At 46.1% G+C, this 13,681-nt stretch overlaps 1 long non-coding RNA gene across 3 annotated transcripts; it reads right to left on the bottom strand.

The window, feature by feature from the left end:
- Nucleotides 1-433: 433 nt before the first annotated feature.
- Nucleotides 434-8,530, bottom strand: LOC122379687. Of its 3 annotated transcripts, none has more exons than XR_006256213.1 (7): nt 8,017-8,530; nt 7,439-7,588; nt 7,164-7,259; nt 6,298-6,921; nt 3,760-3,989; nt 3,316-3,497; nt 434-676 (listed from the first exon to the last, which is right to left on the bottom strand). It is a non-coding gene; the product is annotated as an uncharacterized LOC122379687 (long non-coding RNA). The 3 variants fall into 3 exon arrangements; XR_006256215.1 differs by having other exon boundaries at nt 7,988-8,017; XR_006256214.1 differs by lacking the exon at nt 8,017-8,530 and adding an exon at nt 7,886-7,936.
- Between the last annotated feature and the right edge of the window lie 5,151 nt (nt 8,531-13,681).

Here is a 13,681-nt window from a genome sequence, read left to right as displayed (position 1 = left end):
ACTTTTGAGGTCGCAGGTGATCACTTCCAATCCTGGGGAGCTTAATGGTTTTATTTGATTGGACTCAAAACGGTCTGAATGACTGAGAAGTCCCGTCCTTAGATCAAACGAGGCTGACTACCTACCCGTGAGAGGTTGTGAGCTCTAGCGGCGGCGGGCCACGAGGCTGCAGCTGCGGCGGCTGCGGCTGCAGCGGGCCCCGGAGCAGCAGCTGTGGCGGCTGCAGCAGCAGCGGGCCCCCGAGCCGCAGCGGCAGCGGGCCCCGGAGCTGCAGCGGCAGCAGGCCGCGGGGCTGCAGCGGCAGCAGGCCGCGGGGCTGCAGCGGCAGCAGGCCGCGGGCTGCAGCGGCAGCAGGCCGCGGGGCTGCAGCGGCAGCGGAGCCCGGTCCTGAAGGTGCAGCTGCGGCGGCTGCAGCAGCAGCGGGCCCCGGAGCTGCAGCGGCGGCCGGGCCCGGAGCTCCAGCGACGGCGGCTGCGGCTGCAGCGGCGGCGGAGCCCGGAGCTGCAGCGGCGGCGGGACTCTGAGGTCCGGCGGCGGGATTCTGAGGCCCAGCGTCGGCGGGACTCTGAGGCCCAGCGTCGGCGGAGCTGGGGACTCGGGCGGTAGCGGGTCCCTGAGGTCCGGCGGCGGCGAGGCTGGGGACTCCGACGGGAGCGGCCGGGAGAGGCGTCTGAAGCTGAAACACAAGCGATGTAGTCATGAGCTCAGTATGTTTCGCGATCCTAAGTTACCTGTACACCTATGAAATAAGTTATGCTTGCTTCATTTGGGATGCAGAAAGTAATAGGGTAAATAACATCCATCAAAGGGTGCAGTATATCGCAAAATTGAAGTAGTTGCATTTTTAGCTTTAATTTTTAATCATATTGTTATGTTTTGGGTAGTGGGTGTGTCGATAGTCGCAGATTCGCGTTAGACAAAGATAAAAAGTGGCGCGAGCATGCCAAAACACTAGCCCTGCAGTTGGTTTTGCGTAAAAATGCGATTTGACGAGGCTCGGGCAGGTCGAAGTTACAGCGAAAAATCGCAGTGGACGGTGCTGTCACCTACATTGCCAATAACGGGCACTATCATATATGTGATAATTGGGGTTTTCAAATGAGAAATGACTTCTATTTTTGTTCAAACTGCTTGAGAAGAAATAAAACAATTCGGAAACATACATTTTTCCCAAATATCGCGTTCCATTTTTTCTTGTTGAGTTGTTAGGAAAGTGGTAAATTTCAAGGTTGACGGCTAAAAAACGAAACAGGAGGAACAGAGCAGGAATCACCAAGACGTGTGCCGCGCCGATGTTGTAGCCTGTAGATAAGGGTGAGCAACAGAACCAGCATACCTAACGATTTTGATTAGTGATAGGTATTTTTCTAAATGAAAGACTATTAGTTAACTCAGGCAAGCCTTCTAATATAGGTATCAACAGGGTTGCGGTAAAAGGTACAATCGATGGCACAATACAATTATTCTGAGTTGGGAAACAACACTCTTCAGATACCTACCATCAACAACCTCACTATCTCCTATATGGGAGCTATATCATCTGATTCCAGCGCCCTGAAAACAAACGGTTATCACCAAAAATCTCTGTATTAGCGCCTACCGACATATGCTGAATGACGCTATCAATACCCGACATTTGTAAAGGTGATTCGCCAATCGCCACACAGACCGCCGCGTCTGAGGGGTTGAATCAGTGAGCCAGATTGCCAGCGACTCACCGCTGAACTACCGGGCATAACAAAACGGACGATGCGACATGACTCAGAGATCATCACAGACGCAACGACAAATGTAACCGAAGGTCATCTGATCTCGTGCGGAACCCTCGTTCAGATACGTAATATCGCTATCTGCCACCTCGCGGTTCCCTTGTCAAGCCGAACTCATAGGCGACGGAACGGGGAGGGCACCGCGGCACCGTGCCCCCTTTGATTTTGGCATTTTAACATTAGCCCTATGGGCGTTGCATAGAAAGAATATGGGACCAAAAGTCGGCAGTGCCCCCCTTAATTGAAGGTATTCCGCCGCTACTGGCCGAACTGATGACACGCAATGGCCAGTCAGTCACAGCTCAGCTTCCTGCGGAACAGGAAGACACATTCAGTGAGAGTCGGTGGTCATTCACTGTGTCAATATTATTGACACGGTGACTAAAGAACGGTTATATTGCGCCAATAATGTTGCCAGTAGCAGCACCACCAATCTTTTGAACTAAAATCACTTGCTATCGGTGAAAAGAAACCTTCTAGCTATTTTCAAGCAATACGCGAAATAGAGGGAATTAGAAAACCGAAAACCCAAATATTAGCACTAGATTACATCGATCTTAAATTTTGGCCAACATTTTTAAAGCATACATCAGAGGAGCTGTTGGCGGCTTACCGTCGCGTCTGTGATGATCTCTGAGTCATGTCGCATCGTCCGTTTTGTTATGCCCGGTAGTTCAGCGGTGAGTCGCTGGCAATCTGGCTCACTGATTCAACCCCTCAGACGCCGGCGGTCTGTGTGGCGAATCACCTTTTACAAATGTCGGGTATTGATAGCGTCATTCAGCATATATCGGTAGGCGCTAATACAGAGATATTTGGTGATAACCTGTTTGTTTTCAGGGCGCTGGAATCAGATGATATAGCTCCCATATAGGATAGTGAGGTTGTTGATGGTAGGTATCTGAAGAGTGTTGTTTCCCAACTCAGAATAATTGTAATGTGCCATCGATTGTACCTTTTACCCGCAACCCTGTCGATACCTATATTAGAGGGCTTGCCTGAGTTACTAATAGTCTTTCATTTAGAGAAAAATATCTATCACTAATCAAAATCGTTAGGGATGCTGGTTCTGTTGCTCACCCCTTATCTACAGGCTACAGCATCGGCGCGGCACACGTCTTCGTGATTCCTGCTCTGTTCCTCCTGCTTCGTTTTTTAGCCGTCAACCTTGAAATTTACCACTTTCCTAACAACTCAACAGGAAAAAATGGAACGCGATATTTGGGAAAAATGTATGTTTCCGAATTGTTTCATTTCTTCTCAAGCAGTTTGAACAAAAATAGAAGTCATTTCTCATTTGAAACTACCCCAATTATCACGATATGATAGTGTCGGTTATTGGCAATGTAGGTGGCAGCACCGTCGACTGCGACTTTTTCGCTGTAACTTCGACCCGCACGAGCCTCGTCAAATCGCACTATTACGCAAAACCAACTGCAGGGCTAGTGTTTTGGCATGCTCGCGCCACTTTATATCTTTGTCTAACGCGAATCTGTGAGAAAAACCCTCTGTCGACACACCCTCCGGTACTCTTTAATTAACTTACTGGCATTTCGAGACCATCGTACGCGTCGGTCACGAAGATGTCCTCGACGTCCTCGAATCCCTCGTCGAGGTCATCGCCAACATCGTCATCCTCGCCGTGCTGCGTGTCGGGGTCACCCACCCTGTACTCGTCGAGCCTACGGCCCGTCTGCCCGTACAGGTAGGCGACCCCGACGAGCTCACCTGAATGTAAACAGAAGCATGTGTGAAACATTATGTTTCACGACTTGTGACAACTTGACACGTCTTGGTACGTAAGTTCGTTTTATGTATATAGGTATTAGGTAGTAAATAATTTTAGCTGATCGGTTGTCGCGGCAGCGGCAACCTTTTCATAAGTTCAAATTCAATGGAGGCTAGCGGACTTAACTGCATTCGATCATTGGCATTAGTTGGCAGTTTTTGTACTGTATAATTTGTGTGACTGTAGCATGCGACTTTTTACCCGTGTATCGAAGAGGCTCGCTTCTGGTGACTAGGTCCCTCTTGAGCACCCTCTGCGACAGGTCGTTGACGGCTGCCCGTATCCGGCCGTCGTAGCACCCTGTACTCGTCCGTAGCACCGGACCTCGCGGGCGCTGTCCTGTCCGATCGCCGCCAGGTGACGATCCGCGTTCCATCTAACCAGACCCTCGATCAGGAAGGCCTGGAAGTGGAGGTCGCTGGCTGTAGTCCCTGGAAAGAATAGAATTAAGTATTAATGAGATACAGGATAAAGTGCTTAGCTTAACCCTATTCCAGAAGGCTTTCGACCACCCTTCAGGTTTCTATTGTGTCATTGCCAAGCGATATTAGATAACCAGTATAACGCCTTTTGGGGCGACTAACGGAGCGAGCGAGAGGGTGAGCCTTGCACGTGCGAAATTGCGAGGGGGTACCTCCAACTGAGTTGTGCACGGCACCCTACTAACCGGTCTCTAGCGATGTGCCAAATTTGAGCACAATCGGCCCAGCCGTTCTCGAGATCTGGAAGCGGCACCCTGCACGTGCGCACGTGCAAAATGGGTCCCAACTGACTTTTGCACGGCACCCTACTAACCGGTCCCTAACCACGTACCAAATTTGAGCGCCATCGGTCCAGCCATTCTCGAGATCTGGAATCGACCCCTGCACGTGCGCACGTGCAGCAGCACCCCAACTCTGGCACATGGATATGCATTGCATAGTGGGTGCCTACCTACATGCCAACTTTTAGCGCAATCGGCCGAGTAGTTACCGAGATACCGTAGTTTCGTGCAACTTTGGCCACCAAGGGCAACTTTGGCCCATGCCTGGAAAAGGGGTGACCTCTATCCAGACCATGTTGCTTAACATTGTACATAAAAGATGACTTAATTATTGAGGCTCAACGAAAAAAGTGGGCCAAAGTTGCACGAAGCTACGGTATTGCAACTATTACAAAACTGACACCTCTTCTTTTTGCACGTGGCACCTACATAAGGGATCATCCACATGCATCTAATGACCATCTCGATTTTCGTGATTGGTTGTCTGGGATCCATGCCCATGTCTGCTTGGAAGAACGAATGAAGCTACCCTACAAAAATTACCGCAGGTAATCGGTCAAGTGGTTGCTGAGATATAAGCCTCGCAAAAGCGTCCGCACGGCCGGCCGGCCGGCCGCTCATACCCAGAAATTTCCGTTAACCCGCGCCCTGCTGGGGGTCTTGGATTTCCACGCCCTGCTGGGGGGGGGGGTTTTGAACACCCCCCCTTGTAACTCGGCTCCTGGGCCACGTAGCGATACGCGGAAGGCGGCGTTCGAAAGAGCGTCAAAAATAATGACGAAATCACTTCGGTCAATTTTTTGGTCAGGTCAAAGGTCAGGTCACCAGAGGTCATTGAAGGCAAAATTTCGCCGATTTCCAGGTCGAATGTCGAAAATTTCCAAGAAGCCAACGCATAACTCGGGAACCAATAGAGCTACAGCGCCGCGGAAAAGCGCATTCGATAGCCCTATTAACGCCCTTTCTGAGTAATTCTCTCAGATTTGACCTAACGTCAACGGTTTTGCCTGCAGGGGGCAAAAACTGCAAAAATAGCCGATTTTTTCGAAACAGTTTTTCTGCAATAACTTTTGACCCAAGCCTTGTACGAGCTTACTTTACCGGCATCGTGTTCCTCTCGTCAAGACGCATCGAATGAACTATAACTTGACCTTGAAAGGTCAACTTGAAAATTTGACCTCAGGTCAAGGTCATGACCTGACCGGAAAGGGTCATGTTGCATATCAGTCGATCCGTATCGTCGAGCTGAACACATCTAAGGCGTTTTCATCGCTCTAGCATGCCTCTATCAAAAGTTATTTGCGAAAAACTGTTAGATACCATTCGTGACCTAAGATGACCTCAGGGCATAAACAAGGGTCACGGACACCATTTCAAGTTCAGTGTGTCTAAACCACTTGTAATTCGGTGTTTGGGAGTGTTTATAATGTCTTTCATCCAAAAGAGGCGCATTTCAATTTTCTCCCATTGACTTATAATGGGGAGGTCGCAAAATTGACCTGACCTTAGGTCATCGATATCAAAATTCTGAGATATACATTTTGTACATGCTATTGCTCTTAGCAATCGCTGAAAGTTTCAAAGCGATCGGTCACTCGGTGTAGCTATGACAGACATTGAAAGTTTTTATGAGGTGAGGTCACTTCAAGTGACCTGGTGACCTGACCTTGAATGACCTTGGTCTGAAATTTTCACAACATGTGTAGAATTGATGTATGATAAGGTGTACCAAAACGGCGGCGCTCCGCGCCGCCGTTTTTGAGATATTCGCGAAAAACCACAAGGGGGGGTGTTCAAACACCCCCCCCAGCAGGGCGCGGGTTAATCTACGAAAGACTCCGCTCGCTTCGCTCGCTCCGTAATCATGTTTTGGCAGCAAAGAACAAGAAATGCCCACACAATGAGGTACTCTAAGAGCAAACAACACAAGTGAACAGCCAGTTTGGGTGGCAATGACATATTATGTTTATAATTACCTGGCCTGCAGCATGCCGCTCAAGCTGCAGATTGGGCTGGATGTTGGGGCGCTGCCTCAGCTCCGCCAGACGGCCGGACTCAACATATTGCCGGATCCGCTGGATCCCAGCCCTGTCATGGGGGTCCTAGAGCATGGGTTGGATGCAGCTCAGCGTACTGAATTCAGCCACCATCATGACCATCATGCTCTAAGTATGCAGCCCAAGCAAAGCATTTGCAAAACCAAGGAAAGAAAAATGTCATGAAAAGCAGTGAGGTTAACAATAAATGGGATAAAACAAACTTGTGAACATAAGTTAACCAGCCACCACACCATTGCACTGTTGTGTTAGCTCGCAAGCACCAGCACTAAGCCTGGGGACCTGTGCAACAACACAGCACACCTTTACAAGTAATAGGTACAACTCTCAGCCCAGGACACCACAGATGTACTCAAAATACTATACTGTGCTATTGTCCAGGCCATCCACCACCCCCCCAAAAAAAAACAGCAAAACAGCGACATGTCCAACACCAAGCAAATAAATTAGTCAGAAATAGTGATTAGAAGCATCAAATAGGACCACCCAGTCACAGCTGACATTCTAGTGAGGATGCAAGAATGGTGCATGATGACTGGGGCTCTGAAAAAGAATGAGACCTAGTTACTCACTGAAAAATGGCGCACTGTTATGGTATGCGTATTGAGCAGGATTCTCTTTAAAAAAAAATAATTTAATCAAACACATGTGAACATGAGTTCATAAGGGCTTTCTCATACTCTATGGTGTATGTTTGCATCCCTGTACCAAAAAGAAGTCATTGAAAACCACAAGTATATGGGAACTAGGCATCAAGAAGTTCTCCATGAATTGTCTGCTCTTACACTGTGCAGTCCACAGTTACAGCCTCTTTGCAGCGCAGCCACCCCCCGGAAGGTCAGCGGCTGCTGGCTGCCGCACTGCCGTGGGCATCTTTGGACCTGAAACACAAATACAATCATATATTATGTTAATGATAATACATACCAATTACCATAGACCTCTGTATACCTCAACCTCTGACTAAGAAGACTAAGATAAGAGACTAAGAAAATGTAGATTTTTCGGAAAGTTAACAATTGATGGTAGGCGATCTAAGCTCAATATGTCTCCAACTCACCTTGTTATACAGGTCAAGGACAGCCCTTGGCTGTCTCGGACCGGGCCTGCTGCCCATGTCCGGCGTCCAGCATTTTTGTTGTGCGAATTTTTTCAGGCGCTGGGCCCAGATGGCTTGTCCAAAGGCTTTGTGACTTTTCCCCATTGTTTTCTGTCAACAGTAGTACGGTGCTTCAGAGGGCCTTCATATAAAATTTCCATGTTTTAGGCGTCTACTGTTTTAAGCTTAAACAGTGTAAATTATTTCAAAAATGCTTGCTCTCAATAAAATTAAATCATATTTAATAAACCTATGAACAATGCATTTATTTTGACTAAAATGTAATGTCCTTTTATTTGACATCCTCCATGCAAACCTTATCATTATGACAACTCCGGTGATACCAATCAAATACGTTGGAACCTCTAACAATGTCGATGCAAAACTGAAACAGAAATCGATACTGACAAGGTACCTTCTTCTCTACCCACTTTCAAGACTTTCAACATAAATATATTCAGCATAACACTACCCATGCATGCCATTAATGTAAAAAAATTAATGACCTACACTTGGCGCTGTATGTTCGCCAGACTCACGTGCTTTGTCCAACGTTTGTTTACATTTGCTGGCTCCGGGATGCATTCTACCGATACGACTGAATCTTGCTTCAGTAGAGCATACGCATCTCCGGCATCTCCAGCACCTTTTGCTAAAGCTCATAAGAGGTCCACTGCTCCACCAGACTCGGAACCGGTAGATCATCGATCGGTTCCGCCCTCTGATTGGTCGAGGGAGAGACTGCAACGCCCATTCCCCAGCATAGGAAACTATCATCAAAGACTTCAATTGATACCTCCCGATCACAAGAAAGGAACCATAGCTTTCGCGTGGAATATCTCCCGACGGAATTAAGGGAGGGCGACGATATTGACTCAGTGAGCTCTTGGATGCTCGTAGTTGAGAATGAGTGCCTTACATTGGGCCGAAATGTATTACAAAATCTTTTCTTTCTCCTTCCCTCTTCCCGTTTGGAGTTCCCCCGCTGGCAACACTAATGTTCCCCAGCTTCTGTGGCGCTTGGCGCTGGATCGTGTTGCTTCGAGTGGAGATGCCGCCAGCCAATCACGTTGCTTCGATTGGAATAGCGGCAGCCAATCACGTGCAAGCATTGAGTGGAGTCTCCTGGTAGAAAAATGCTCTACCGTTTCCGGGGCGTATTCGCCCAATACGTACACTGAGCTGAGAAGACCGCCAGGCTCTTCGGATACCGGTAGAGCCTGGAGTGGGCACTCGCTGCTTATTTCAGTATGGCCTTGATTTCAGTGACGTTTTGACAAAACTGGGTTGAGATAGTTATGTTTAACGAGAAGTTTTAAGCATTGAAACTATTATTTACAAATAGTACGTACCTATAAATTTATAATAACGGACACAAGTGTGGGAAAGTTCACAGCTTTATTGAATATAGAGGCGCAAACGTCACAGTCCTCGTTCAGCGTCCAATTAATTTTGTGCGTTAGGAGACCCAAGGCTGAGTAACAAACTCCGTAAGGTTTTGTTTTCATTTGGTTTTATAATTATGTTTTTTGCATTATCGAAGCACAGTTCGGTGAAATTCGTTTTTATTTAGTTGGTCAGGTAGGTATGGCATTGACCGACCCACCTTGCCTGGAAATGCCCTATTAATGTTCATAGTTAGCATAATAAAGGTGAGACCAAGCCGTGAATATCCTCTCCGATGCACCCTCATTTTTATTACCTATATTTCACTGAGTTCAATGCAAATATATTGGAAGAAAATCGTTCATATTTATGTTTCCTCTCGTTTCATAAGGCGTTCATATTTGTTTCCTTTTGTTTCATAACAATAAGGTATTACACAGTGGCTATTTATTTAGAAAAGAATGTAATTCTTTAACAGCTAAGTCCAGGTCTTGTGCATTCTGGGCCCTGTTTCATGGGCCCTAGCAGCGCTTTTTGCGAGCTGACATATGGTCACGTGGGTGACACTAGAGGACGGGTTGTGTCATCCGTGAGCTTCTTCATAGCTGCGAATGGAACAGAGTTGCTGTCGCCTTGAATGCAAATGTATCGGCAACTCTGTTCCATTCGCAGCTATGAAGGAGCTGACGGATGACACAAACCGCCCTTAGTGTCACGTGACCATATGACGTCAGCTCGTGAAAAGCTTTTGCAGCGCGTTGCTAGTGCCCGTGAAACAGGGCCTTTGTAGAAGTGTTGGCTGGTATTCTTATTGGTACATTTTTTCATCAAAATACATTTTGCATTCAGAATTGAAATTTTCATGTTTCATCTTTTGCTTTACATCATCAGTTTGGCAAGTGCAAATCAACATAGATAATATAGCTACGTCTGGGCCCTGTTTCACTGGTGATAGCAGCACGGCTGACGTCATGTCATGACGCCATACTGTTGACGTGATGGGCAGTTCTGGCGTACGAATGCCGCGACCTTGGCCACGGCATTAAGTGACGTGTGTGCTTAAAAGTAAGAGTTTACACAGTCATGATAGTATATTTATTTGTAACATATATTTTTTAATATGATGTATTTAAAAGAAGTTGGGTTTAAGGAAAATTTGGACTTAAACTTCGACCATTTAGTTGATGACGTAAAACAATATTGCGGCAATCGTGCGCCAGAATTGCCCCTTACGTCAGCAGTACGACGTCATCACATTACGTCAGCTCGCGCAATTTGATAGCAGCGTGCTGCTATCACCGGTGAAACAGGGCCCTGATCTTATATGGCTCAAAGATGTTTATAGGTATTGGTACCTATTTTGCTGTTAATGCCAACCAAAGAAATCCTGGATTTTATCATACAAATTGTGTCAGGCATTACACATTAACATGTTATTTACATATTTAAACTTTGTACTGTAAAACAGGGCTGCTTTAAAACCAGGGGTATTGACAGGCCAGGGTAACTTTGATTCATGAGCACTTCTGAAAGTAACCCCACCCGGAGCTTCTTTGCTTTTGGCTTAGGTATATCTCAGGTTCCAGCTTAGGCAGTAGGCACTTATTATGTACCCTGCACTAAAGCATAGGTACCTAATTGGTTGGCATTTGAGCAAAATATCTTAAGCCATTTTAAAGTTCTGACCCAAAAGCCTTGAAATTTGTTAAAAGTCACTGTTTTATGATCAACTGTTGTTTATGAAAAGTTCATTTTGAGCAGCATATATTCATTCCACTTGGGCGCTCTGACACATTCTCAGGATTGGGGGGTTGGATCCGTAAATGCATCACTACCTATTGGTTGGCATTGCAGAAGCAAAATTATTGGGTGGCTTTAACCCCTGCAACTCCTCCCCCCCCATTGACAGAGCCCATGATTACGTTTTCCAGTCAGCATGTTCTTGGTCTTGCAACTTGTAAATGTCTCATTTGTGTTGATTTAATTTCTTTATTAAATGCTATGTAAAACAAGCAAACATTTTGCAATGAAACACAACACATCAAATGCAATGAATGGTGGGGTTAAGATGAAAATTACTGTAACACTAAAGCACCAGATTTTTCCAAGATTAAATTTGCTCTTTTCCATGTTTTTCAATACTTGGGATCCCAAAAATAATGTTAATAAGTGCAGCAAACAGACATGTGCATGTATCCGAGTAATGGATCTATGATCTCAGTGGATGTCGAAGCAAAGTACAGGTTGGGATCTATGATCCCACCGGATTTGGTGTGAAAAATACATCTTGAATCTATGACATATGATCTGACGATAAATTAAGAACATGGATCTATGATCTGAGTGGATCCCACCATGTACCACATTTGAAACCATGTTTTAATGGGTTTCTATGCCAATAAGTGACACAAAACTGTGGATTATGACGTGCGATCACATAAAATCACTAAAACAGAACGTTTGTGAGTTGAAACTTGAAACAAGTTTTTTATATATGTTTTAACAAAAAAATAAGTGAGGATCTATGATCTCACTGGATCTCAAGCAAAAAATGAGACTCGGATCTGTGATCCCCATGGATCTCTCGATAAATTACAGAGCTGGATCTATGGTCCCGACGGATCCGAGATCAGTATTCGGGGGATCAGATCCCAGATCCATTTTCTCGGATCCATGCACATGTCTGGCAGCAAATAGGTATCATTATAAATTATAATTCATTGAAGTGAAGTTACCTGACCTTGCCTAGCAAATCTGAGTAAGCTCAGCCTAATCCAACCTAACCTAACTTAACCAAACTTACCCTGACCAAGCCTGACAACCCAACCCTACACCCACCCAAAACCTAACACCTCACCTACCTTTGCATAAGCCCAGGATGGGTTGGGTCTGATGAGTTAGGGTTGGGTGACCTCCCCTCAATGGATTATCATGATACTCCTTGCACTAATGAGTATCATTCTTGGATTCAGGATATTGAAAAACATCAGATCAGATCAGATTTTTCTCGGGGTGTTGGCTTTGCAACGCCACCCCTTCCGTGTTATCTTCGTCTGATATTCTATCGATTCTTGTGATCTTCCTCTTTGGCGTTCATTTGCTATTTCTATATCTCCATAATTGATATAAGTTGTTCTTTTTTTCCTCCATTGACTGGTAGCAGTCATTTTCAAAAATGACTGCCTGGAAAGCTTCATGAAAGAAACATGGAAAGCTTCAAAGCAGCGATATTTACCCTTTGAAAACCATGTGGACATCAGCTTCAGTCATACAAAAATAACCTTAAATTAATCCGCGCCGGGCCGGGGGTTGGGTGTTACCCTCTTGCGGTTTTTCGCAGATATATCGAAAACGGCGGCGCTGCGCCGCCATTTTTGATACACCTGTTCATGCATCTTTTCCGGACATGTGAAAATTTCAGACCCAGGTAACTCAAGCACCTCAGAAAAGTTAGAATCCTCGTCATATCTGTAACGACCAAACGATCACCTTGAAACTTTCAGCGATTGATAATAGTAACAGTGTATACAAAATGCATATCTCGGAATTTTGATATTGGTGACCTAAGGTCAGGCCAATTTTGCGACCTCTCCATTTCAGGTAAGTTAATGGGAGATAATTGAAAGGCGCCTTTTTTGGACGAACGTCATTCCAAACATTCTCAAACATCGTGTTACCGGTAAACTCGACAAGCTGAACCGAAAAATGGCACCTGTGACCCCTCCTTTTGACCCAGAGGTCATATCAGGTCATATCAGGCCCCCAGGAGTTTTCTCTGACAATAACTTTTGATAGAGACAGCTAGAGCGATGAGAACACCTCAGATGTGTTAAGCTCGACGATACGGATCGACTGATATGCAACATGACCTTTTCCGGTCAGGCCATGACTTTGACCTGAGGTCACATTTTCAAAATGACCTTACAAGGTTAAATTATAATTCTTTCGACGCGTCTCGACGAGGGGAACACGATGCGCTGGCAAATTAAATGTCGTCTTTTCCCTGAGTCAAAAGTTATTGCAGAAAAATGTTTTTCATAAAACCGCCATTTTTGGAGTTCTTGCCCTCTGGAGGCTAAACCGTTGACCTGAGGTCAAATCTGAGGACATTTTTGCGAAATCGCGTTAAAAGAGCTATCGAATGCGCTTTTCCGAGGTCAAATCTGGGGACATTATGGCAAAATAGCATTAAAAGAGCTATCGAATGCGCTTTTCCGCGCCGCTGTAGCTCTATCGGTTCCCAAGTTAGCCGCTGGCAGTTTCCAAAATTGTTGAAATGGACAAAATGTTACCTTTGATGGCCTCTGGCGACCTGGGCCCTGTTTCGCCGGTGACGTAATGGTTTCGCGCGAGCTGACGTAATGTGATGAGGTCACACTACTGACGTTTCGTGTAATCCGTGAGCTGCGTTTGGAACAGAGTTGCTGTCTCGTTGAATGCGTTTGATAACATTTGTCTGATCGCACGGCCGTAAAGATGTTAGCAGCAATATTTGATGACATCACACAGATTGACGGCGTCATGGTTTGTTGATGTTTCCATGAAAACCCAATTTGACACGTGTGATAGCAGCGTGCTGCTATCACCGGTGAAACAGGGCCCCGAGCTTTGACCTGATCTAAAAATGACCGAAGTGTTATTTTTGGCGTTCTTTCGAATGCCGCTTACTGCGTCTCGCTACGTGGCCCAGGAGCCGAGTTAGACGGGGGGGGGGGGGGGGGGGTTCAGAGTTCAGACCCCCCCCTCCCGGCCCGGCGTGGAAGTCGCGGAGCACCGGCCCGGCGCGGGTTAATTGACAGAATATGAAAGCTACCCATG

Source organism: Amphibalanus amphitrite, unplaced genomic scaffold (assembly GCF_019059575.1).
Source record: "Amphibalanus amphitrite isolate SeventyFive unplaced genomic scaffold, NRLGWU_Aamphi_draft 000082F_arrow, whole genome shotgun sequence".
Lineage (NCBI taxonomy): Eukaryota > Metazoa > Arthropoda > Thecostraca > Balanomorpha > Balanidae > Amphibalanus > Amphibalanus amphitrite.
The sequence above is the reverse complement of the archived record's forward strand: the minus strand, read 5'-3'. Positions and strand labels throughout refer to the sequence as shown.